We start from the raw sequence: 27,628 nt of genomic DNA, 5'->3' as shown, positions 1-27,628 counted from the left end.
ACTCTGTAGTATAGCTTAAGATCTGGTATAATGATGCCACCTGCTTCACTCTTCTTGCCAAGGATTGCTTTAGCTATTATGGGTCTCTTATTTTTTCAGATGAATTTCATGACTGCTTTTTCTATGTCTATAAGGAATGTCATTGAGATTTTTATTGTAATTGCATTAATCTGTATTATGCTTTTGGTAGTATGGTCATTTTGACAATATTAATTCTGCCTATCCAAGAACAACCCAATCAATAAATGGACCAAGGAACTAAACAGACACTTCTCAGAAGAGGACACACAATCAATCAACAAATATATGAAAAATGTTCAACATCTCTAGCAATTAAAGAAATGCAAATTAAAACTACTCTAAGATTACATCTCACTCCAGTCAAAATGGCAGCTATTAACAATACAAACAACAATACCTGTTGGCGAGGATGTGAGAGAAAAGACACACTCACATATTGCTGGTGGAACTACAAAATGGTGCATCCAATATGGAAAGCAGTATGGAGCTTCCTTGGAAAATTGGAATGGAACCACTTTTTAATCCAGCCATTCCATTCCTTGGTGTATACCCAAAGGACTTAAAAACGGCATACTACAGGGGCACAGTCACATCAAAACTTATTGCAGCACAATTCACAATAGCTAAACTGTGGAACCAACCTAGATGCCCTTCAATAGATGAATGGATAAAGAAAATGTGGTATATATACACAATGGAATATTAATCAGCAATAAAAGAAAATAAAATCATGGCATTTGCAGGTAAATGTATGGATTTGGAGAATATAATACTAAGTGAAGTTAACCAATGTCAAATAACCAAATGCCAAATGTTTTCTCTGATACAAGGAGACTGACTCATATGGGGTTGGGAAGGGGTGAATGGGAGAATTAGACGAACTCTAGGTAGGGCAAAGGGGTGGGAGGGAAAGGAAAGGGCATGGGTGTAGGAATGATGGTGGAATGAGATGGACATCCCTACCCTAAGTACATGTATGAAGATATGAATGGTGTGAATATACATTGGATACAACCAGAGACATGAAAAATTATACTGTATATGTGTAATATGAATTGTAATGCATTCTGCTGTCATATATAACAAATTAGAATAAAATTTTTTTAAAAAAAGAGTTTTGAGTTTATCCATGCTTTTAATGTATTTGTTAATAAAGGAACATGAAAAAAAGTAGTAACATTTAAGAAACAAGGCACAATGAGAACATGAAGCATTGGGGAAATACTGACCAAATTAATATTTTATTTTATTTATATTCAAATTAACTGATAATAAAATTCTATCTAATAATAATTTGTATGTGGTATAATATGGTTTACAAATCTCTTTCATACACATTATCTCATTTACCTTAGGAAAAAAGTTTACTAGAAACATCAATTGAAAAATTTAGATGGCTGTTTATCAAGAAATGAATTATCAACTTTATTCTAATCAGCCAAGGAAGGCTTCAGAAGAAATTGCAGGCAAAAATGTAGTTTTGTAGAGTGAATGGGATACCACTTGCTTTGTCTTTATCTGTAGATCCATTAAGAATAGTGCCCCCTCCCAGGGAATAAGCAGGACCTAGAAGATGTCACAAGACAATGGCAAGCCTGATGTGGAAGTTGAAAGGCAACTAAAAGCAAAACGAAGGCAGTAAGGGTTTTCTCTACTACCACTCTCTGGAATCTAAAAAAAAAAATCATTACACCTTTTCAGGAAATAATTAAATTTTATTTCTTAGAAAGAAAGAGAATATTATTGAACATGTTAGAGTTAGCCAGCTCCATTGTCTTTCTCTGTCTCCTTACACAATTCCCTTTGGTGACTGAGGAAATTAGCCGATAATTACATTTCTCCTCTCAGAGCCTTCTGTGGATAGGATTTGGAAGCTCACCTAGTGAAGCAGTGGGGATACCCAAAGACAACAAATCAAAAAGAGGTGCATAGAACTGGATGGATCACAGAGATGTGCCACAGGTCCTTTATTATAACGATATTTTAAAATAATAGATCATGTCCTGGTTCCTTAATCCCTTCTCTCCCACAAAAACAAGAATTGCCTCCTGTGCACAGTGTCTAATAAAAATCAGGTAGTAGAGCTCCTGTACATGAAATATACTCTACTACATTTTTCCATGTTTTTTAATTCTATTTTTATGAGCTTCTGTGGCTGAGGGAAATATGGCTAAAGGAACAGGGAGTTCTGGGTATTTTAACTGCAGGCTGATATAGACTCATAGAATTATAAGGATGGAATGAACCTTGGGAAGTGACTCACCCAATCCTCTTGTTCCACAGGAAATTGCGATCTGAAGCAGTACTTTCCAACTATGTTCATGTCATGGCAACATAGAAAGGAACACATTTCTATGGCATAGTGGGATCATCTGTCAAGGATGCCCTTAGCTAAAGGTGGCCATCTGGGGTCATTAACTGCCCTCATCCTTGCTTAGTCTTTACCAAGAAGACTATGGGAATCCATAACTGGGCTCACATACCTAAGCCTGGTACTTCAGCCTATCAAGAGCAACATCAAGGGGAAGTTTTCGTCTGCAGTCTCCACATTCAAATAGTAGATTTACAAAAGAAACAGAAGTAGGGGAAGATTGAATTTCCATAAAGTGTTTTCATTACCTTGGCCAAGTTGGTAAGAGAGTACATAGAGAGAAACAGGATGGTCCAGATCAGAGGAGGATCTGTGGGAAGCGAATAGTGATTGCCTAGGAGATTTCCAATGGACTTCTACAAAATTGCTTATTGTCTTCAGGTTTCAAATCCTCCCAAGATTTTTAGTCTTAGAAACAGATAAACTTAAATCAAGGCTCTGTCCCACTTTCACCAACGCATGCACTAACTTTACTCGTTATGCACACAGCAGAGGACAAGGAACCCAGAAGAATGTTTCTTTTTAGTGTTATAGCATCTGTAATAAGAAGGCAGACACATTGCTTCAGTTTCTCCTATTTGCATACTGACCATAGTCAATTAACCAACATGTTAATGACAGTGATCCCTCCATCTTTGTAATGAAATTGATACAAATAATCTGTTTTAAGAACTTCAGACTGAAGTATTTGATTAGTGGGTAAAGCTGAAGATAATTGACTTCATTCAGGTCTTTTCCATGTTAACAGTACAGAACTGTGTTTATAGAAAAGAATTATTGTGAATAACTCCTATAAATTACACACACAAGTTCATCCTGAAATAATGAACTTCCTGTGATGTTGCAAGCCTCCTATTTATTATAATTTTAAACAGTTATTTCACTCTATTGTTTTCTTGAACACTTAAGGAGAGACATGGGAGGTCAGATCACAACCTCAGTAGTCATTCATAGACAGTTTCAGAAAACTTGACAAGCATCTGAACTATTTATAAGCTTGGTGTTTCATCAGATTAAAGCCTACAAGAATCATATTTTGCTTTTATGTGGTGCCCCGGCAGTGCCAAAATCAGAAATACCAAGGCAACCGGACACTGGTGGTATTAACATTCTGTTTATTAATCTTTCTTCTCCATAATAACAGTTTCCACATTGAGTTCTCTTCTGAGCTCTGAAAAGATAGAGAAACATCTGCTTCTGAAATGTTTTTTATATGCTGCACACTTGAAAATTTAACAAGATCCTCCCCATTACGTTAAAAAGTGTTACTTTAGTAAATTCCAGGTTGAAAACCAAATGACTACAGAATGTTTTTTTTTAAAAAAAAAAAAAAACACTTGGAAACCTTGCCTTTTAAATAACTCCACTTCCTTTGCACAGAGAAAGCCATGACTATTTATTCATTTCATTTGACTACTTTTTAATCTCAGTTTTTATGAGGACACTAATGACCCTCACAGATTGTTACCCTCCAGTGAAATAACAGAGCTTTGGCAGCGGCTGGATTCCAATTGAAAGAGTTCTGAAACTCATTGTAAATCTTCCTGTTTTGTTGTTCTTCAAACTAGGCTTTGCCATCTGCCTTATGAATTGAATTTTTGTTGCGGTATTTCACATGATCTAAAATATGGTTATTGCCATCCATAAACTGAGGTTCCTGGAGAGTATTAATTAAGTCCAAAATATTGCACCAATGTGCACAGTGAAATACAACACAAATGTCATGGCGCGACCATCGTTATAACACTCCCTGCATTCCATGATGGCTGTTTTCTCAACATCCGGAGACGATTTGGTGGTATCAGCCAACAAAGTTAAAGCTGAAAACTCAAATTCAGGTGAATGAGATAAATTGAAACAGATCTTATTGCTCCCAAACACTGTCTTGGAAATAATGGCATCTTGACATTTTATCAGTCACTCAAGCGGTCATTCCCAGCGGTATCAGCCAGAGCTTGAAGGATAGAGCCATAAAGAAAAGACTGTCAGGCATAAACATTCCTCAAAACCATGAAAACCACAAATGAGAGCTTAAGCAATGGAGGACGCTATACCCTTGATGTTTCAACAATTACCTGCAATAACAGGCTTTGTTCAGAACCAGGGGTATTTTTTCAAAATCCTTACTTGTCAGCCTGGACTGGGGTAGCAGGAGAGATGGAGGGAATAGAAAAGAAAGGAGAGAAGAACCAGGAGGGGGGTGGGTCTGGTGTGATGCCCTTAGGTTAAAAAGTGAACTTGAGTTGGCTGCATATTTCAAAAACCTTATGGGAATTTTTTAACGACAATAACAACAACAACAACAAAAAATCCTACCAAAGATTGATCCAAGGACATTAATATTATTAAGCTTGAAGTAAAGCTTTGAGATCATTAGAAAGGCATTTACACCGCTCAGCTGTTTCCTCTGTGGCCATTTCTGATGTCAAATTACAGAGGAGAAAAATAGCAGGGTATGTATTGCAGAGAAGAGAAAGTAGTAATGGATAAGAATGTAAGTGGAGGAAGGCAAAATGAATTTAACTTCATTACACCTCAGGAACATATTGCTGTGTCGTGGAAAGAGAAAGACTAATTTTAAATGAACCTGGTGCTATTATCTTGGCAATTGGGACCCAGGAAAACTAAATGAAATTGAGTATACACCACAACCGAGTCACCCAAACTCAAGAGACAGCAGACGTAGAAAGGTTAAATGCCCTAGAAATTGCATTTGTGGAGTTTCTCAACACAGAGATTAATGGCTTCTCAAAGCAATGGATAAATATTAGCCGAAGACCATTAGCCGAGGAAAACACATCAGTGCATCACTGTTCTGGGGCTTATCAGATCAATTTTAAATAGGTTTATCTGGACTTTTCTAACATTTAATGAGGAACAAATTGTTTTTTTTTTCCCTGTACCCTCTACCCATGTTGACTTTTTGATATTACCTAGGAGAGAACAATTAAAATAAATGGGTCTGTGACAAAGTGTTAATTTGGTTGTCTCTGAAGCAATTGGAAAAGGGTCATTTTATGATTGTTTCCTTCTATTACAGAGTTTATCATAAGTATTCAGATTGAATAGTGAATTTCTTCATTGAGAAGAGAGTTTAGTGGGCATTTGGCTCTTTGTTCAACCTTCACATAACATGCACCTGAGCAATCTCATGTTGACATGGATCTACTTTCTGTTCAGTAGCTCCCAGTATACGTCAATCAGAATCAGATAGTTAATTCTATTTATATTTAACAACAGCAAATGAAAAACAAACACAAAATATATATTACAGAGTTTCTACCTGGTTCCAGTTGGATATGCTAGTTGTGATGGCGATTTCAAACAACAAATAAAGTTCAGTGCTTATCCTTAAGACAGCACCTAGCAAACCTAATTCACTCATGACATAAGCCTATTCGTCTGTCGGTAGGAAAAATGGGTAAAAAAAAGTGCAATTATTTTTAACCATTGCTTCTTAATTGCATACAAGAATACTAAAGCCCAAAGCGTCCTGATTACGAATTAGCAAGCTCCTGAGGAAAAGCAAGCAGTGATGCCCAGTAACTGAACAGATGGAATGTGAGTGGTATGGCCTGGGTTCTGCCTCAGCCCTTCCTTGTCTTGACCATAGTCCCAGCTATGAACTGGTTTCTTCACCAACTATGGGGCCCACTTGACAACTTTTAAAATCATAAGAACATGTAGATATATGTTTGTCTCTTATGCTTTCATTTTCTTTTTAATTTTTCCTATGCTAAACTCACAAATTCAAATCACACTGTTGGAACTATTTATGCACACACATACAACATCATTATCTGGTGCTTTTATAGTGAGTACATGTAAGTTTGTGTCATAAAAACTTAAAAAGAATAAAACCTTTTTGATAGGCAGCAAATAAAGCATTGCAAATGTTTGGTCAGATGGTCCAAGTTTGAAGTAACAAGTGATATTTCTGCTTCCTTCAGTGAACCATATGTTTTTGTCTTCATTTAAACAATCATTTTCTTTTATTCTATGTTGGTATCTCATAATAAGACATCAATACAACAGTGCTTATATGCTATGGCTTGGCTGAACTGTGAAATAACTTCTCATGACCCTGATATTTCCCATTGCAAACAATGCAGCAAGAGATACCCTAGTTCCACCCACATAGGAGCTTGCAATGCCACAACAAAATAGCACCGTGGAAAACCACACACACAGTTTCATATGTTGAGGACTGACCATAGGTTTGAACCTGAGAACATGTGGGGTCTGAAACCACAGGTCACAAGTGAAGGAAACTTTATGGAGACTATTTCATGAGAACAAAAGACAAGTTCCCTTGGGTGATCAGAAGAGAAAAGGAACATGTTTTCTCTTGGTGTCAAATAAATGGAGTATTCTGAGTCTTACCAATAGTGACAGTGTTGTTAACAGTGGAACCTCTACATAATGGAATCTTATTCCAGTAGAGGGTACCGAGATGAACAAGGAGTTTTTACTCTGTTTTTTTTTTTTTTAACATTCTCTCATCTTCCTCTTCAACCCCCTCCCCACATACATACATACATTTATGTACACACATACAATATCATTATCTGGTGCTTTTATAGTGAGTACATGTAAGTTTGTGTCATAAAAACTTAAAAAGAATAAAAACTCATGTAATTTTCTGTATATAGTTGACTTTCAATAGACATTTAAAAAAAAAACTTATATTTAAAGAATATAAGCTGTTTAGAAGATCCAGTTTCTATCCTACTCTCTACCCTTTCAGCCAAAACATGAATGTCCTTTTACTTGGAAAAAGCAAAAACGAAAAAATTAAAAACAATGGGTATCCTAACAAATTGGTTGATACACATAAGGTCTACTTCTCCATTGCATAGAGGTGCTCCAAGTTCATTTTATTGTTTGTGTCATTTTAGAAGTCTTAGCTTTGTAACCTGGCTTCAAATGACGCCTAGGTTCACTTTTGTTTAGATGAGCCTCTGGCCTCCTGATCTGGTTCTTCATAATTCTGATTTTCCATACTGTATTTATTTTACTTAGAACTCTTAATTTTGTAGTCCAGAACTCCCAGCTCTAGTCCCCAACTGTGGGAAGCCTCATCAATAGAGTTCCTAAAATCTTTTCCACCCAAGAAACACTCATCTCCTTAGCTGGAAAGTAGATTAGTCAAAATAACAGCAAATACTCAAGTAAAAGAAAAAGGAAAGTATTAAAGGAAAAGGAGAGACTCCAAGAAGAGAAGCAGAAAGCAAGAAGCATTTTGAGGCAGAGAAAATAAGTAATTAAGTCATTGGGTATCAGCTGTCACTCAAGCACCACAGACACTAGGACACTATTGGATGGGCCTTCAACAATGCAGTTTTTCTAGGCCCACAGAATAACAGGTGGGACAATGGGACCAACTGGTTTTTCTGTACTATTTCCTTTCCCCACTTCATGTGAATCCCTATTCCTTTTTCTTGTCTATCTATTCAATGCAAAATGTATGAATGAACCAATTTTTACCTTTTTAGCTTTAGGCTACAGTGTTGGCAGAGAAGGAGAATTCTGACCTTAAGGAAGTTTGCTTATGGATGGAAAGATGAGAATTATGCACATATTAATTCATAAATAGAAAAGGAAATCCTTGCTTTCTCCAGAAGACTCTGATAACTAAGAAACTTTGCAGAGTGTTCAGTTCTACAAAGAAATACCAAGACCACAATCTGGAGGTAAGGACAGTAAATAGTTAAATTTATTTGCCTAATAAAATGGGGATAAGTGTTCAGTTTTCTTGGGATGGGGACAGAGAATAAAGAAGGAGAGGGAAAAGAAAGAATAGCCCAGCAACACCAAGAAATATGAGGAATTTTTTATGAGACAAGGGCAGCCATTTGATTACAAGATTTCACTTTGATAGGATATAAACTCCCTTGTTCTCCCCAAACTTTCAAAAAAGTCATCTCTAAAATCCAAATAAAAAGAAACAGGGAGAAAACACAAAATAAAAATTAAAAATTCAGAAAAGGTAAAGATTTGAAGCCAGACATTAATCTTGACAACAAGGACCACACTTGAAAATCTCGGAAGTCTCATAAATCTTGGGGAAGGTATCGGACGTATTGGACTTCATGCAGAGCATTGAATGATATGTAAGCCAACCTAGGGTTAAGAAGAAAACAGACTAAAACTGGCATCAAGCCATATGGTAGCATGTGTACGTTATATGTGCAATAAACACCCAAACACTGCTCAGGAGAAAGGAGAAATCAGAGCAGGCAGAGGGCCAGGAAGGGATTTTAGAAAAAGTAGAATTCAAATTACAAAGCCTTCTATTGGTCTCACTAGCTGAAGTGAAATCTGGCCACTTGATTATGATGTGGGTTCAATGTCATTCCCCCATAGGGAATACTAAATGCAAAATCAAACCAAAAACCTGGGGAAAATAAAAATTCTTTAAGGTGTCACACAGGGAGGTTCTAGTTATCTTTGATCTTTTCACCCAGAGTCTAATGCTGGGGTCTCTCCTGGGGTCTCTTCCCCACACACGCAATGGAGAGTACAATCATAGCCTGCTTATTATCTGGCAAGGGGAAATAGCACAGTTGTTAAATGTCTCAGAGTCTCATTTCTAGCATTGACTAAACACTACAAAAGTGAGAGAAAGTCTCTTGCCTCCATTGAAGCCCAATATTATTATCTTTAAATTATGGATGAGAGCAACTACTTTATAATATTGTTACAAGAATTTCATGAGCCCTTATAAGTAAACACTTAGCAGTGTTTGACACATAGTAAATGCTCAATAAACTGAAGCCTCTATTCTTATAAATCAATCCCATATAAAGTCATTTTTTTCACGTGCGTATTTGTTTAATTCTACAGATACTCTTGATCTCTCTCTCTCTCTCTCTCTCTCTCTCTCTCTCTATATATATATATATATATATATATATAAAATTTATTTATAATATGTATGCTAGGTGTTAAATATACTACCAAAAATGTATTTTTACCATTCTCTAAGAGTTGGAAACATAAGACATCCACACCATATTATGAAAAATAATTTTTCATTTTACCACTGTATTATTGGGCCAGAGAAATATCTATCCATTTATTAGCAAACATTCAGTGAATATCATTATCATCAAAGTGGAAGACATACATACATGCAAAAGTTGTCTTTTGGTTCAGTTCCTAGGAAAGCTGGTATTTAAGATGGCACTTAAAATCTAGCAGGAATTTTCTGATGAAAGAGTTGCAGCAAAATCAAAGAGTCCTCTAAGTATGTAAGATGGTTGAGGATAATGATTCTTAGACAGGAATAGAGAGAAGTCTGATGGATAGGCTATAAAGAGAGCTAAGAATTTGTTTTTCATTTGTTTGTTTGTTTGTTTGTCTGTCTGTTTTTGGAAGTAAGAAAGGTAGGCTTTGTTATTTAAGTGGAATGATTGGTTTAGTAAGAAATCTTTATCTAGAAACACTGTGCAAAAACAATTGGGGAGAGAAAAGAGTCAAGATGATCTGTTACAGGGCTTTAGAGGTGATAAGAGCTCAAACTGAATTGATAATGAGAATAAAAACGAGTTTTTTTTTCTTTTAGTTCATGGCAATTTTTAACTGCACATGGGGGAAGTAGTTCAAACATTCAGTGAATATCATTATAATCAAAGTGGAAGAGGTATATACTCTGCATAGTCATCATCTAGCTTGGGTGATGATCAACATTGGTCAATTTTGTTTTTCTAGATTCTCATTCACTTCCTCTCATCTCATATGTCTCATCATGGTCTCTGTTCCAATGATAAACGATACCTCAAAATGTGGACACAAAAGGAGTATTGATTTAATAAGTCTACCTCAGAGAAAGCCCTGGTGAGTGATGGTCTCAGCTCGTGAAAGAATAAGCAGCTCTACTCATTCAGAATTTTGTAGTGCCCCCAACCTTTGATGGGAACCTAGTATGACTTTAAATATCAGCCACTGGAGAATAAACCTACAAATTATTCAACAAATTTGATAAACCTGAGCACATTTCTTCCCACATCTTCATTTACTACAAGGATCTCAGGAATAAAACTATTTCCCCTTAAGGACAGAGAAGCTGTCATGTTCCTTTTGTTAGCACACTCCTCATCCTTGGGCCCTGGCATTTTATTTCTTATATAGATCCATGACCAATGCTGCCAACATAATAGCATTGAATAAATAAATCTATATGTGTATAGTCATTTGATATTCCTCTGCCCCATAATTCCCTCAAATTTTCTTTCTAATCAACTCTTTCTCTCCCTGGTAAATAATTGAATTAATTCTTCTGATTCCTTTATTTTGACTAGAGAAACATGGACACTGCTTAACAAGCAATTTCTTCTCAAAAATTTCTCCAGTGTTGTCTCTTCCTTAGGTCTTGCTATGCTGTGTCCACCTTTACCAAATCTTACCATAAATAAGCTGCAGTTGCAACTGCATTGAGTTAACATCTATTTTTTTTTCCCAGTACTAGTGATTGAACCCAGAGGCACTTGACCATTTTGAGAAAGGATCTTGCTAGGTTACTTAGGGCCTTGGTAAGTTGCTGAGGCTGGCTTTGAGCTTGTGATCCTCTTCCCTTACCCTCCTGAGTTGCTGGGATCACAGGTGTGTGCTACTCCATCTGGATAACATCTCACTTTTATCCTGACATTTTACATCTGTATTTTGATCCAACGCATTAGGACCATACAATTTCAAACTGCCCAACTGTATGTGCCTTCTCATTTATTCATTCATTCACTTGTTCATTCATTCTTTAGAAAATTCCTGATTGTGTCATTGCTCCAGAGTGACGCTGCACAGACTTCAATACACCTGGGACTCACCTGGGGTCCTGTTGATATGAAGAATCAGGTATAGTGAGGTGGAAATTGTGCATTCCTAATGAGGTGCCAGGCAATGCCAATGCTACTGGTATGCGGGACAAACATTGAGTGGTAAGGCACTGGATGTCCTCAAAATCTTTTACAGTTTCACTTCAAAGTATTTTCTTAAACAGACATAGGTGGGGAAGAAGAGGAGGGAGAGGTACAAGACGAGTCTTTTCTTGCTTTAATTTGCTAACCATCCAGTAGCAAAGGTTAACAATTACTGAGAACTCCTTTTGCCAGTCATGGTGCAGAGTAACTGCATGTACTTGTGACCCTGGAGCTTCTGTGACCCTGCTGAGCCATGGTAAACCAGCTGTGCCCACTTCCCAAGCACAAACTCACACCCACCCCCTACACCACCCTCCTCCCACCAATTGCAAAAGGAAATTCATATACTGAGCCAGTATATGAACCACAAAAAATAAATTCAGGCTTATTAATTTGTAGCCAGAAAAGCCTTTAACAAATCAGGGAGCATTTTGCTTAGGTGACCCCATCCGCTATTTGTACCCTTAATGGAGAAACTGAAATTGCCAAAACAGTGGAATATGTTGCCTCCTTTTGCACACAAATAATTTATTTTAAGACTTTTCATGCCTTCGGGGTTCTCTTTTCTAGGTCACAAATGATAAAGCACACAAAATTTTATTCATTTCTATCATAGTCCTGGGGATGTTAAAAATCACATTCTGCTTTTAATAGTTCCTCCATCAATACAGGGAGGAACCTTTTCCCAGCCTCCCTTCTCTAATGCAGCTCATGCCAGTGTGTCTTAACCATGGAAACAATGCTTTTGTGTGAGCTCTCGTTTATTAAGTGCCAACTACCGCTAAGTGCTTTGCAGAATATGTACAACATTAGCACTTTGTGAGATTCACTTTAGTTTTGTAAATGGTGACAACGATAATGCCTTACATTTGTGTAGTCCTTTATATTTTTCAGAGGTTTTTTTGTGTTCATCATCTCATTTGATCCAAATCTTTTAAGAGAAGTAGAGTGAGGATTATCCTGCCTACTTTGTAGATTTAAAAAACCTGAGAATCAGAGAGGTTGACTGATTTGTCCTGGGTTAGAAGATGAGTTTTGTCAGTGTGATGCTTGGAACTGCGGGGAGGTCCCCTAACTCATTATGTTCCCCCCACATTTTGGGGAGGGGTTTAAATACAGAAAAAGAGTCAAAATTAGAGGCTAACCTCTCATAGTTAATAAATGTTATTATTTAATCATGGAAGGAAGGAAGGCAGGGAGGGAGGGAAAGAAACCAACACTTTTCTTCACAAAGAAGGCAGAGTTTCATTCTCACTCTTGAAGGACAGTTAAAATGTTCACGGCCAGTAGAGAAAGAATTGGCACAGACAAAGTGCAAGTTTATGACTCTCTATGAACATGCATGCTGAGTTTACAAAGTCCTGAGAACAAAAGCTTGAATAGAGCAAAAGATCTAAGTAGGAGAGTGAGTAAGAAGTAAGATGAATCGGGTGGTAGTGAGTCTTGAACATCAGGCTAAAAAGTTTGAAGCTATTCACATTTGCATAATTGAAGACTAATATTTAAATGGTACTTACTACATAGTCAGTTAATCCATTAACCTCTATAACTGTCAGTCTCAGTGCTAGGCAAAGCATAAAGGATATTAGACAGCATGATCTTTGCACCTAACATCTCCTCCTATACTTAAACACATCTCACCCAATCTTGGACCTGAATCTTCACAGTTCACGTACAACACAAGTTTAAAACCACAAGTTTCCATGCTTGATCGTCCTTTATGGAGAAGTATTTTCAAGAAGCCTGTATTTCCCTTTTATTAGCCAAAATCTTTTATTTTCATCAAGAATTGAACCTAAGTATTAAGGAAACACACACAAAAGAGAGAGAGAGAGAGAGAGAGAGAGAGAGAAGAGTATTAAAAAAAAAATCAAGCACACCCTGGACTCGATACTGTAGGATCCATTCTCATTTTGCCCAGCTGCAACTTCTTCTTGCCTCCCACCTCCATTCTTGGTGATGAGAAGTTGAAAAAAAAAAAAAAGGCAGGATTCTGTAGAAAATCCTTGGTAGAAATATTTTGAGTTATGTTCCCTGGGGCCTACCCATTAGAATAGACCTAGAAATGTTTGGCATACAACTTTGTTATAGGGAGCTCTTTTGTGCTTTAGAGGATAGGTAGCAGCATTTGTGATTTCTACCCACTAGATGCCAGCTGCAACCCTGAGTCATGACAACCAAGCATGTCATGTATCTCCCAGCTGGCAAAGTTGTTCCTGGTTGAGAACCACTGGACAAAAGCACAAAAATAACCTCAACCTAAAGAAAATCCTAAAAAATTGGTTTGCACCAAAATAATGAAAAATAAATTAACTAGGCTGTCTATTAAACTGCCCAGGTTATTAAACTTGACTATGTATTGTCTCATTTGCCCAGGTAAAACCTATTCAAACCAATAACTGAAAATGTAAACATATACACATACACACACACACACACACACACACATATACATAGAGACAATAGGAAATAAATCCCAGCTCTGAATGAGTTAACTAATATTCCACAGGAAGTTATAGACAATTTCCCCCAAGAAATTAAATTCCTTTACAAAAGTACCCTGAGGACTTTAACACAAATCACTCTTCTTACTTGAGACGATTTATCATTTTTTAGAGCTTATAAATTATACACACCAAGCAGCAATTTTATACACCAACAACCATAATAATCCAGACACAAAACAGAACAGTTGAAGGGTACGCTCTTCTCACAAAGGGGGTGGGGGAGAGAAAGGCACTAATGTGCTCTGCTTTTGAGCTCTCTCTTCCCAGGGACACAGCTTTTCTTTTCTGTCCTCACTGTCTTAATAGATTTCATCTTCCTTTAAAAGACAAGTCACAATCTGTCCCTGAAGACAGCCGTTATCATTAAAATGCTCTGCTGGGGGCCGAGGGGCAACATTACTCAGTGTGCGACAGGACATACAAGAAGACGTGTGACACTTTTCCTCCAGGGCCAACATTTTAGAGAATGGAGAGGCTATGCTAGGTCTCCAGAGGTCAACTCGTGTCTCCTCTTGCCTGTGGTTGAGTCTGCAGTCTAAGCCATTCAAGGAGAGGAGCCAGTTCACTCCATTTACATTTCCAGAATGGAGTGGGGTTTTTCATTTCCCAGTCATTGAAAGAACGAGAAGACCAGCTAGAGCAATAACATTCCTCTTGCAGTTATTGTCTGGGCTCACCTGAGCTATCTTGATCTGAACATCACTTATAATGATCAAGAATCTCGTGGCAGATATTCATCTGTGCTGCGCACTCGGAATACATCACTCCTGCCCTGCCGTGCTGGAGGTGAAAAGGATCCAGATGAAGGACACACACCATGGTCAACTTTCATTGCTGTGTTTTTCATCACCCTGTTATTTTGAGTGGTAACCCACATATCACAATTAAGCTGCACACCATCTACAGAACTCGATAGACAGAAAGTAAAGTAATTACGGTATTTAGAACTGGAAGGCACCTTGGGAAATCTCTATATCCTAACTCATTTTACAAAAACGGCAAGCCATATGAATAAGTTCTGGAGATCTCATGCATAGCATGATGACTAGGGCCAATATTATACTACTATATATTGGACATTGCCAAGAAGGTAGCTCCTAAGTGAGATCACCACAAATTAAAAAAAAAAAAAAAGTAACCGTAGGAGGTGATAGATAAGTTAATTAACTTGATCTTGATGATGTTGATTTTTTCTCAGTGTATGCATATATCAAATCATAAATGTACATACATTTATGTATGCATATAAAAATACATAAATGTTCACCTTAAATTTGCACGTTTTTTACAGGTGTGAGGGGAGCCAGACCAAGATCATTCAGCTCATCAATGCCTATAAGAGCTTTTCCCCTGACTTGATCCAATGAGTCCTCCACGACAGTAATGCCACATTTCAGGGGCACCAACAGAAAGCCAGCTCAAATTGTCACCAGAGACAAGGAGGCCAAAGTGGGGGAGAACTGTAATTAAACAAATAAGAGAAAGTATTTGTTTTGGTTTGATTTTTGAAGCTGCTCATCAACATTTCCTCTTCCTTGTAGAATCTTGAAGCTTTCTAAACATCACCCAGTCCCTCATTCTCAGCTATGCCTTTCGGGTGAATTTGGCCTCACCACCAGCCCCAGGTATTCTCCTTTAGGATTCACAAGAAGCTCCATCCTGTTACAAACCTTTCTAAATGGATTCATTTATCAGATTACATTCCTCCCCACAAATGAGTGCTGGGAAAGCAAGCAAACTAAAGGCACGGCTGATGCTAGCACTCCCAGGTACACAATTTTCTCTGTTTGGAGCTGTTTCCAAAGGATGGCTTCTATTCTTACATCCCCTTTGACACCTGGGGAAGAGCCTAAACCTGGAGACACCTACGACTTCCCACCAGAGGTCACAGGGCAACAATTGAGGAATAAAGTTGACTTATGACTTCAAAGTTCTCCCGATTCAACCAAGAGTTAACCCAAAAGGCCTCAGAGGACTCTAACAAGCAACAGAGCATTGTTTTTGCATTACAAACCACACCAGGTAAGCCCTCTAAGCTTCAGTAATACCCCATGTGTACAAAGACTACCAGTCATGAATTTATTTATTACCAGTTATGAATTTGCATGGCTCTAGATATTAACAAAAAGGAGAACAGGTCTCCTTTCCACCTTTTCATTAAAAATGTCTGCCCAGGTCATAACTACTATCACTCTCTTTTTTTTTTTTTAAGTTTTTCATGTAAAAATCACATTTGGAAGACATTTTTAACTTTCCAAAACAAAATGTATTATGTCTCATTTGGTTCTCACAAGATATTATTTATCCCCATTTTACAGATGAGGGAAACTAAACCCCAGGTTCAAGAGGATTATCCAGGATTACATATTGAGAGCCTGGTGGAGACAAAACTCAGGGCACAGGATTAAGACATATTTATTTTATAAGGCACATCAAATAGGGGTCCCTTGTTCATTTTTCTTGGAATGTCTCCAAATATATAATCCTCACTTCTTTGGGGCTTTGAAGGTTTATCTAATCTCCATAAATAAAGAAACAGATAGATCCTAAAGCAGACGACCAAAGAAATGCTTTTGAAGTAATAGGCATTATGAGGATAGAAGGCTCTCTATGGCACGTTTGTGAGTGCAGACACGTGTACACACACACAGACGTGAAATAACAGGAGGGTCATGTGATAGATCGTGCTATGAAAACGAAAGTCAGAAAATCATTTATTTTTTATGTGGTGCTATTGACTTTAGTCTGGGATTAGTTGTTTATAGACATTCACTTAGGTCACCTGAAGTTCAAAGTGACTCTTTAGCTGTGAGATTCCCACCCAGATTCCTATTTCTCATTCCTCTAAATGAATGAATGAATGAATGAATGAATGAATGACAATTTTAGATCATAATGAGAGTTTTGTGTCTACAAATCTGGAGAAATTTTTTAGATCCCCATGCTGTAGGAAGTAGCACTAAGTCAATCAGGAATGTTTAATTCTGTCTTCCAAATATCAACCTCCTGGATCTCCTTTTTCTGTGTGTTCATACACCACCCTCATCTAAGATGAGGAAGTTTGGCCAGTCCACTGAAATTTCTGAAGACTTAGAAGCTTGGAAAGAATTCCTTTGCTCTTTATGCTATTAAACTCAAGAAATTCAGGATGGGGTTGTGGCTCAGTGGCAGAGTACTGGCCTTGTACATGTGAGACACTGGGTTCAATCCTCAGCACCACATGAAAATCAATAAACAAAATAAAGATATTGTGTCTATCTATAACGAAAAATATATTTAGAAAGTTATCAGAAGTGAACAGCAACCAAATCCTAGAGTATAGAAGGAGAGGAGCTGTCTCAGGTGTTAATTATCATGGTGGAAAGAAGAGATAGCAAGTGAAGAGAGGAGGGGAGAAGTCAGCACACCCTCCCAGTGGGCTCTTGCTTCAAACATGGAAGCTCCACATCTAACTTCTTTCTTCTTAGCATTTTGTTTGCTAAATTGTGGTTCGACATAAATACTAATGAAGATGTGAAAAAATGTAAGGGACACTCAGGCAAAATGAGTTGCCACATTGTCACCATATCACTGAGAAACAAGGACACTGCCCAAGTCGTCAATGTCTCATCACAGCCTCTCTCCACTAAACCACTATTCTTCCTGACTTCGTAGCTCTGATCTTATTTAGCCATTACAGCAACCAAGCAAGGTAGGTCTTATTACCTTCATTTTATCAATGTAAAAACACAAGTCCAGAACATCTGAGGGTCTCAGCTAAAGTTGGGAACACCTGCGTCTGCTGCCCACATCCTCCTTGTTTGCACCATACATTTCACATCATGTCTCAGTGCAAAAGGCGGCATAATTGCTTAAATGTGTGAGCCCTACTATCCCTCTTACTTATTTAATTGGCATTGTCTTCTTTAGACACCACCTTGCCTCTTCTGAAATGTTCTTTGTCCTTTGGTTTTCATTCTGCTTCCTCTTTGTTAGACTGATTGTGTCTGTGGTGCCCTTCCAGGATGACCTCTGCCTGGCACAGAAAGCCAACCAACAGGCCATTTGTCACACCTCATCTCTTCCCTTTTATAAAAGGGACAAAAGGCTGTCTTTGAGCCCCCTTTGGAAGTGTTTTCATGCTAATCCAAGAATTACTGTTGTGTTTGTTTTCTGGCCAGTGCAGTGTGAAGCCATTCATGGGGCCGCATGGACCTTGTCTAGTCACATTCCAGGCCATTCTTGGAACATTTTGGGGAAACGCATCATCATCGCTCTGCTAGTGGGAGACAAGTCTGTGTCCCTGCCTGAGGCTGACAGCCAATGCATCTATGCCCTTGATTGCGCATGAAAACATCTCCTGCCATCTCTGCCAGGCAGCCCACTACACGCTCAGGGAGGGGGAAGAGCAAAATTAAATGTTGGTCCAAAAAAAAAAAAAAAAAAAACCTAAAATCAGGGAGAAAACAAAAACTCCTAAATACACATCTTCGCATCTTTCTGGAAAAGAAGGACAGAACGCGAGATGAGTACTTAAGGCAGCTTTATGGTAGAAAATTCAAGCCTTCCACAAACAACCTAGGTCATTATGATGTAACAGAGATCAGGATAGGAATCAGGAGACTAAATAAATAAATAAAATAAAAAATTGTGATTCTACTACTAAGTAGCCACAAAATGTTGGGCACCATTCTTTTATTTTGTTTCATAGTATCATCTGTAAAACCGGATTCATATTTAAAATACCACAGGATTTTGATAAAATTGAAGGAACCACCACCCACTCATACTTGGTAAATAACAAAGACAAGGCAAAGATTCATTGTTATGGCTGTTAACTCCTGAGCCAGTCTCTATATGTGTAAAGCGAACATTCTGGGATACATCAATGTTTCCAGGACCAGCTTTGTATCAGAAAAAACTTAAGGGAGCTTTTTAAATATATAAATTCAAGTAACTAAAATCTTGAGGCATCAGGCCCCAAATCATGTTGCATTTTAATTTCTCAGGTTATTTGCCTACAGCCTGCCCAGGATTGGTTTTTAGGGTCTCCTGAGCTTCCCACAGAAGGTTAGCCCAATGTTTAGTGATTCTCCAAGAAAGCAAAATAGCATATATCTGAAATTGTATTTTCACCTTTAAATATTAAGTTTTAAATTATAAAAATAATGTTTTCAAAAGCCCTCCATTAAAAGGAAATATCCTTGATGGGGACAATATATTAATTTGCCCCAGCTTATTTGTTGACACTTATAAACCATACCGACTGATTAAAAGCATAGTGGTACACAAGAAACCCTTGTGTAAGCTCAGGATAATGCTTTCTAGAACAATCTCTTTATTTTCATATATAAAAATTGAGCCTCAGAGAGTTTATTATAAGTAGAGTGACCATAGAATTTTCATCCAAAACAGGATACTTTTGAGAATGAGGGGGATTATTGATAGTGACATTAGACATAACATAGGACTCTCCAGAGCATACAGCAATATATGTTTATTCTAGTTGAAAGTGACTTGTCTATATTACAAAGAGAGTTGATATTGAAAAGAGAAAGACGGGAACTATTGAAGAATAAGACTAGAACTCCAGCCCCCAGATTTCCTCATTGAACAAAGGTCACCCTATTTCTCAGGAACGACCTGAGAGTTAGTTGCTTCTTAACTTTTGATGGGGTTATCCCTCAATAAACCCATCATAAACTGAAAATATCCTAAGTTTAAAATGTATTTAATAGGTTGGGCATCGTGGAGCATGCCTATAATCCCAGCAGCTCAGGTAGCTGAAGCAGGAAAAATCACAAATTCAAAGCCAACCTCAGTAATTTAGCAAAGCCCCCTAAACAACTTGTTGAGATCCTGTCTCAAAATAAAAAATAAAAAATGGCCCATGGATGAAGCTCAATGGTTAAGCACCCCTTGTTTCAATTTCCAATACCAAATATATATATATATATATATATATATATATATATATATATATATATATATATATAAAATTGTTTAATATACTTAATCTATTCAGGATCACGAGTTACCTAGCCTACACTAAATGTGTTGAGGGCACTTGGAGAGCCTACAGTTAGAGAAAATCATCAATCACAAAGTCTGTTTTATAATAACATGTAGAATATCTCAGGTGATGAATTGAAAGCCTGAATCTAAAACACGCTGTTAAAACTGTACCTAATATCCATTGTTTGCCCTCATGTTCAAGTGGCTGACTGGGATCTTGGGCTCATTGCTGCCGCCCAGCTTCATAGGAAACTATCATTCCACATACTGCTATCCCAAGGAAAGACTGAAATTCAAAGTACACTTGCTATTGAAACCATATCACTTTCACACTATCATAAATTAAAAAATTGTTAGATGAACTATCATGAATTTTGGATTGTCTTGTGTATCTTTTTCCTCGGAGCTCTTTTCAATCTCCACATTCTAGCTGGTCAATCTACGGCCCTATTATGTAACAGATCATTGCCTACAAGAGTGTACACATACCTGGAGGTTACCTTTCCTTTAGAAGAGCAAAGATAGCTGTAGTACCAGACCAACAAAGCTCATGCAAGTATCAAAGACTGTCTCTAGATGCTTAGAAACCTCCTGAACTGAAGGAGAACGTTCCTGAGGTTACCTCATGCCCATGACAGTCCTTCCTGTCACTAACAGCAGAGCCCCTCCCTGGCTCCCCTCTCTGATTCCCATCAGTAGTCCCATAACCAAACCCAAGCTGCTGCCAGTCCATCAGTACTCACTGGGCAGCAGGAAAAAAAATATTGTCTCCTCTCAATATTAGATTTTCTCATATTGCTTGTCTGACAAAAGTCATTTCATACTGTCTTTATTTCTGAGAGATGTTTCCTGGGTTGGAAATCAGCCTTTCCTTATACCCCTCTCCTCAGGCAACTATATTAACAGGTAGAAAACACCAGACTTGAATTTTTTTTTTAAATGACCTGTTTTCGAGTTCCCTTTTCATGCTTGAAAGAAAAATTTATAAATAGTCAACTTAATTTTTCCTCTGGACTCACACCTATTTGCAGAATTTCCCCCCTGGGTTTTACTCGTCTGCAACATGTGGCAGGAAAAGGGGAGAAGGATTGGGTTTGTCCTCTTTTTTGGACCAGATTTTCTTTCAGCAAGTCTGCTATCAATTCTGTCTGCCGAAATGGCATTTTAATGTGTTACCTGCCGGTCAAGTATGTTCTGTTAAGTTCACTTCTGTCTCTGCTGTTCGCTGATTCTGTTTACCATTAATATTTCCTCCCATATTTATCACGCTTATTATTTTTAACACAAATGTGTATTGTGTTTTTTTTGATTGTGTCTCTAGTTCTGAAAAACATTAGCTTAAGAGAAAAAAAAAAAAAGAGGAGGCTGTGGGGAGGAGAGCAAACAGGACCTTCTCTTACTGGAAAGACGATTTTAATGAGTTTTATTCTGTAGTTGGGGAGATGCTCTTAACCTCCTTGGCCCTGTAAGATGTGATTTCTTGACATGGAGCGTATTGCAAATGCATTTTTATCAGAGCTGTGTAAGGTGGACACCGAGGGGATTTCTTCAGTATTTAACAAAGCCGTCTATTTGCAACACAAAGTAATGCTTTGTTTACCCTTCCTCTTTGTCCTGAGCATGGTATTATTCCAGAGGCATTGCTTCTCCCTTGCAAACTGTCAGTGGCCAAGGGTACTTTTCAGCGTGTTTAGGATCGTAATTGGCAAAAATGTCTGCTCCATCATGGAGAAGAGGTAAAGGTCAGGCACGACCCGATGGGGCCATTCTCCAGTTTGCATAACAGAGACACCAAAGCGCCTTGCCCCTTCTCCAGAGTTCACAAGCCCTTCTCCGTATTCGAGGGACACAGCCTTTCCTCCCTGCCAGATAATTAGCAGCAGTGGCAAGCCTCGCAGACTTGTCATTGGGCACTCAATGGTGCTCCTTTCCTCCAAGCTCATTTCCTTGGAAGGTGAGAGCCATTATCGTAAAGAGAGATATTGTAAATTGTGTTCCTTCTGCTACACTATGGCTCTGAGCAGAGAAATTTGTGTTTTCTGCCAGGGAGAAGAATAACATTTATTTAATGGATGCTGTGCAAAAGGTATTCACATTTCATGCTTCAGGGCTTAAGCCGATCCCAGATCAGGAGGGAACGTTTCTGTGCTCTGAATTGTACAGCTGGGTAAGTGCTGAGTGGGAACAACCCTTCTGTCCCCATCCAGGCATGGGCCGAGGTCACTATCTCAAGGGTGCCCACACATCCCTTCAGCTCCTGAATTTGTTCACAAACCATATTTTATTCCCCTCTCCTGCCAGTCTCCCCTATAAACTTGAAACTAGTGGTACTTCTTACAGACGGCTCTGCTCCACTGAATTCCAGTTCTGCTTCGCCAACATCCCAGTTCCATGAAAAGAATCCTCTACAGTGTTAGAGCTGTAATACATGAGTGTTTCCTTTCTCAGCAGGGGCGACAGCAGGAAGCCTGGAGGATGGAAGAAGGCTGGGACAGTGTATGAACATGGCTTTCAAGCTAGAAAGATTAATGCAAGCGCAACCCAACTTTATCCCCTAAATGAGTGAGAAATCATAAATTGTTTATTCATTGGCATTCAATTTCCTGATCTAGAAGAAGGAATAATAAAGCCTACCTTGCAGACCTATTGTGAAAATCCAGGAAAGTCACATGTCAAATGCATGGTCCATAGAAGACGGAAGTCGGATCACGGTCTCCCTTCTCTTGGGAGGAAATCTAGTTTGTTCTGGAACTAACTTGCTAAGTAACTTCTGCCAAGTCATTCACATTTCCTGTGAGTTTCATCTTTCATCTGCAAAATAAGAGAAACCTCTATCTCACCTTCCCTGCAGGATTATTGGAAGGATTAAATGAGATGTTCATTAAAACAGGAATTTTGCAAGACAAAAAAAAAAAAAAAGAGAGAGAGAGAGCATTAATGTTGTCAAGAAATAAAGTGCTATTATTATGTAGCTGTTGACTCTTTTTAACTCTAAATTCTAGAAAGTATGCCTTTTACAGTATTATCCACATTAACTAGGCCTATCTAAACTATAATGATGATGGTAGAAAAGCAGACACTATTTTGTATCTTCAGAATAGTTTAGCTCTCAGAGTGGGGACAAAAGGTTACTGGTGCCTTAATCTATGCATAAAATGGATAAGGACTTGGAAACTTGATTGTGTCATAGACAAGGCCTTACATGAAAACCTGTGACTCATGAAGGGTGATAAATAGAATTAAGGAAATGGACCAGGGAGAAGGGAGGGAAAAGGGGAAATGCAAGAGAATGATATTAGCCAAATTACATATACTGTTATTATTTTGTGCATGTACATGTAACAATAAATTTCACCATTAGGAACAATTATAATGCACCAACAAAAAAACTACAGAAAAAAAAAGAAAAGAAAGCCTGTGATTCACATAGCAGATGCTCACTAAATGTCAGGAATCCCCACAGGTTCTATTGGAGAGTTCAAGTATTCATGGTGTGCCAGTCAGCCCCGGTCTTCACCCTGACTCTCCACTGTTATGGTATAATATAGACTCTCTTTACCTTCCCCTACAATAGGTTTGCTCCACCACAGTTCCCAGGGTCATACAAACTTGAGAATGGTAATAACCAAGAATTTACAGTTGCACACTAAACCCTCACTCTTAGTTTTCCCTGGATATGAGCTGCAAGGTTCCCCATCAAGCTTTGGCTCCAACTCATTGATACTTAATAAAGAGATTCTGCCTTGTTCTGGGTTCCCAAGCCCCTTCTCACCAGTGTACAGGGAATTTTCATTCTCACTCTAGGGACTTTTCACTCTTCCCTACCTGACCTCAAATCTGCCAAAATTTAAGAGTCTTTTGATTGCAAAGAAAATCCAAATCAATCTACATTTTGAAATCAAATTTAGAAGGATAGACTAGAAGAAGATAAAACCACAGCTTGAATTGTGTGGGGCTTCTCTCTGTGCCTCTGCCTCATTGCTCTCTGTCTCTTTGAGGTGGCTTTCTTGCCTCATCGAGTTGTGATACTGGTATGGATCCTTCCTATAGCTTTGCAAGCCACAGATAAATCTCTTGTGGTATTGGCCACCTGCTTCTCCCTGGCATCTGCCTACAAGGGGCACTGCCATTACTTGTGTAGTGCTTACCTATCCTGCCCCCATAATTTCTTTTCTTCTCTGCTGGGTCCCAACACATCCATGAGGCACTGAGGAAGCTTCAGCAAAATTTCAGTACTCATGCCACAGTGCTCACTTTTGCTGAGTACTTCCATGACAGAACAAATTGTATCATGTGCATCCTTCAATCTGTGCACTTTGTTGTTCGGGAGCCACGGTGTTTGTAGCAGCCCTTCTATTTCCTGTACCTCTCACCAGGTACCAGTAAAGGTACAGTGAATTATTTAAAGAGCCTAAGTGCTTGGCATGACAGAGGGAAGGTGACCAGAGAAGGAAGAAAGGCTTCTATGTTTCTATTTCTTTCTGTGTCAAAGTCTGTTCATATGGTTGCTGAGGGCTTCAATGTTACAAGATACAGTAGGAGCACCTTTCCTGTCTTGTACCTGTGGTCTCAGCATCATTCTATGCACGAGGCAAACATGAGGCTTTGCCACTAGGTCAAAGTCATCATGCTTAGTTTCTTCTACCCTTAATGTAAGATGGTTTTTTTTTTTTTCCAAAAGACTGATTATCATTTATCTAAATTCCTCCTGGCTTAGCCTAAGCTATGGCTGACGGGTAGGCACAGACAGATAGGAATGTCGTCTCAAACTGGGATCATGCCACAATCAGAATGAGAGAAATAACTGGATTCATCATAAAGGTGAAGTTGAAAGTTGAGTAAGGATCTTCCTTGTCAGAAGATTATCTGAATTACCACTTTTGATCAGTCTCATTATCTGTTTAAGCAAGATTGTGTTTTTAAGAGCAGTCTCTTGGAGGAGGCGGTATCCAAACCATGTTCTCCATTTTGTCGCATTAGATCTGCCAGATACTGGAGTCGTTTAAAACTGGTTATATTTCCAGTTGGAGACCTGGCTCACTGATAATTTCCAAAGTGAGGGAAGACAAGGTGGTTTGACAATACCAGGACAAGGATGTAGGAAGTTGGTGAAGTTGGAGAGCCACAGTAAAATACTATAAAATGTCTGTGTTACTGAGGGCATCATCCTGTGCTCCTTCTCCCTGAATCCCCAGGAAGAACTGACAGCTGCCTGGCCTTTACAAAATGAAATTGACATTTACAGGCTGAGGTTCAACAGAAACTGAAGGGAGGGGTGGGGGATGCTGTAGGCAAAGCCGGAGCCCAGTTCCCTGGGTCCGGGAAAGCAGGCCCATAACTCTGCTGTGAGTGATGGGTCAATATCCAATAACTCCAAATCAAAAGCTGATGTCTTCTTGAGTCAGCAGAGCTGAAACCTCCTTCAGGGGATAAGAATACAGCGCTGGCTCTTCTGACAGAGCTGGAGTTGCCAGTAGCCTTTAATCTAAGGAAACCACAGGCAAAGCAAACTTGGCATATAACTTTTCCTACATTAATTAGCACCCTTCCGTTTAAAGGGAGGGGAATAATAATACTCTTGGGAGAGCAGCTAGAGTTCAAACTCCACTCATTTGGATTCAGCACACAAAGACTCTGGGGAGGCACGATGGGGCGGAGGACAGAGCATGGGCATGGGGAGGGAGAAGAGATTATTTTCAGGTCAACTGAACAGTGACTCTCAGAAGCAAGCCATTGTTTGAATTGTGTTTCATGATATTGATTACGGATCATCCTCAGTAGTTCTTTACCTTTTCGGTCAGGCTCTGCCTGTCCTACTGGAAAGGGGAAGGCGTGTGTCCTGGAGCTGTGCTGACTGCTTTCTCCTCTAAAATGCAATGAGCCTGTTGGGAAGACAAAGTCAACATGGTTTTAAAATGTATTTTTAATAAGTGATTGTCTACTTAAGAGAAATTAGCTAAATATTTATATTTCCACCAACTGGAAATCAAAAGCACATCAGTTAGCAAAAGAGAGATGACAGAACAAATTACATCATGTGCCATTCATGTGGGTGCTAAATTAAAGGCATATGAAACAAAATTCTGTATGGGAACTGAGGATACATGCATCATTTGCATGATCATGATCCCCTCTGGTGAGAGGGGAAAAGAACTAGAATAGAAGATGAGAGCCCTCTTTTTCTTACTATTTTAATTTTCCTTCTTGAAAAGAAGAATTAATCCATGAGTCACTTGTATAATTATTATCTAATTATATAATAAATATATATTATTAAATTATATTATTTAGTTTTAAACCAATTATAATAATATATAATGTAATTATAAATCTAAATATAATTATAATTATATAATAATTATTATAATTATTCTATATTATAATATAAAGATTCAAATTGATGTAGGTTTCTGGTTTGGGGTGATTGGGGCTTTATTTTGCATTTTTTTTATTTCTAAAATTCAAAAGGGGTGTTGGCCATAGGGGTTTATTGTTTCTGTTACACTTTGCATTAAATAAAGATGCTGAGTTCCAATTCTGAGATCCTATCTGAATGTGTCCAGTTTAGATGTGGAGACAGGTCTGAGCCTGGCTTGTCTGATTCAGCCAACAAAGCACCAGGAGTCAAGCTCTATGTAGGGAACCATTGCTCCTTTCAGCCTATTGTCAGCCAAGGAGCACATCGGCCTGAATTCATTCATAAGGCTCAATCTCATTTTATTTTTATATTTTTTTCATTTACCTTTATTGAAGTTGCACATTTTAAGACAATGATTTCAAAATATTTTCATATGCTGTAAATATTTGAAAATTAAATAACATTTACAATTGAATGTCATTCTCCAGTTACAGCATACTTTTACATCCATTATTTTATTTAGTCATCATCATGCATTTCAGGAGGTGCTAGAGTTACCATTATATTATCCATTTTGCAAATGAGAAACAGGCCCAAAAAGATTAAATAACTTCTTCTAAATCATAGCAATAGTCATAATGGCTTTAACCAGAGTCCAAGTATTCCAATTCTAAGCTGTCTATCCATTCATTCATTTACTTAACAAACATTTATTAGACTCATACTACATAGGCTTTTTTTCCAGAATTCTTTCCAGTACCTCTGGTAATTATGTCTCTATAAATCTTTATTATGTCATTATTAAACTACCATTATAGACTATATTATTCATTATTGTTTTATTTTGCACACCTTATCCTTCATCCTGCCTGTCCAATTGATTATAAAGTCCCTGAGTAGTTCCATAGCTACAAGATATAATTTTTTTTTCACATCCCACAGGGCTTAACACAGTTCTGGGTACATGTAGAAATCAGTATCTTATGTTTAACCAATTTACTGATAATTAATCTTCAGTTTGAAAACCTATATGTAAAAGAGTAACCCACAAGAGCTCCAATTAGGATAAGAAGATAGAACCACACATCACACATGCCATTTGCTCTAGAGATGTACGCAAGATGGGAGAAACCAAGAGCTGGGCAGAAATTGTGTGAATATTCTCAGTCCCTATATTTCAGTAAGAACTGTCAGATGCTTCTCAAAAATTTTATTCCTATTTAGAGTTTGTTATTGATTATCAAAAACACAATCAGATAAGGCCTGTGACTTAGGGGAAAAAAGTTAAAGAACATATAGTTGCATTAATGTTTTGATTGAGGTCCTACTACGTATCACAAAATATTGATATTGGATGATGCTATGAACAAAGTACGTGGACATTTTCCTTTTTCTCAGTGTAAATTGAACTCTACAGTTTATATTCCATCTCATTTCAAACTTTATAGTCCAGCATGGC

The sequence above is a fragment of the Ictidomys tridecemlineatus genome, chromosome 13 (genome assembly GCF_052094955.1).
Source record: "Ictidomys tridecemlineatus isolate mIctTri1 chromosome 13, mIctTri1.hap1, whole genome shotgun sequence".
Classification (NCBI taxonomy): domain Eukaryota; kingdom Metazoa; phylum Chordata; class Mammalia; order Rodentia; family Sciuridae; genus Ictidomys; species Ictidomys tridecemlineatus.
The sequence above is the reverse complement of the archived record's forward strand: the minus strand, read 5'-3'. Positions refer to the sequence as shown.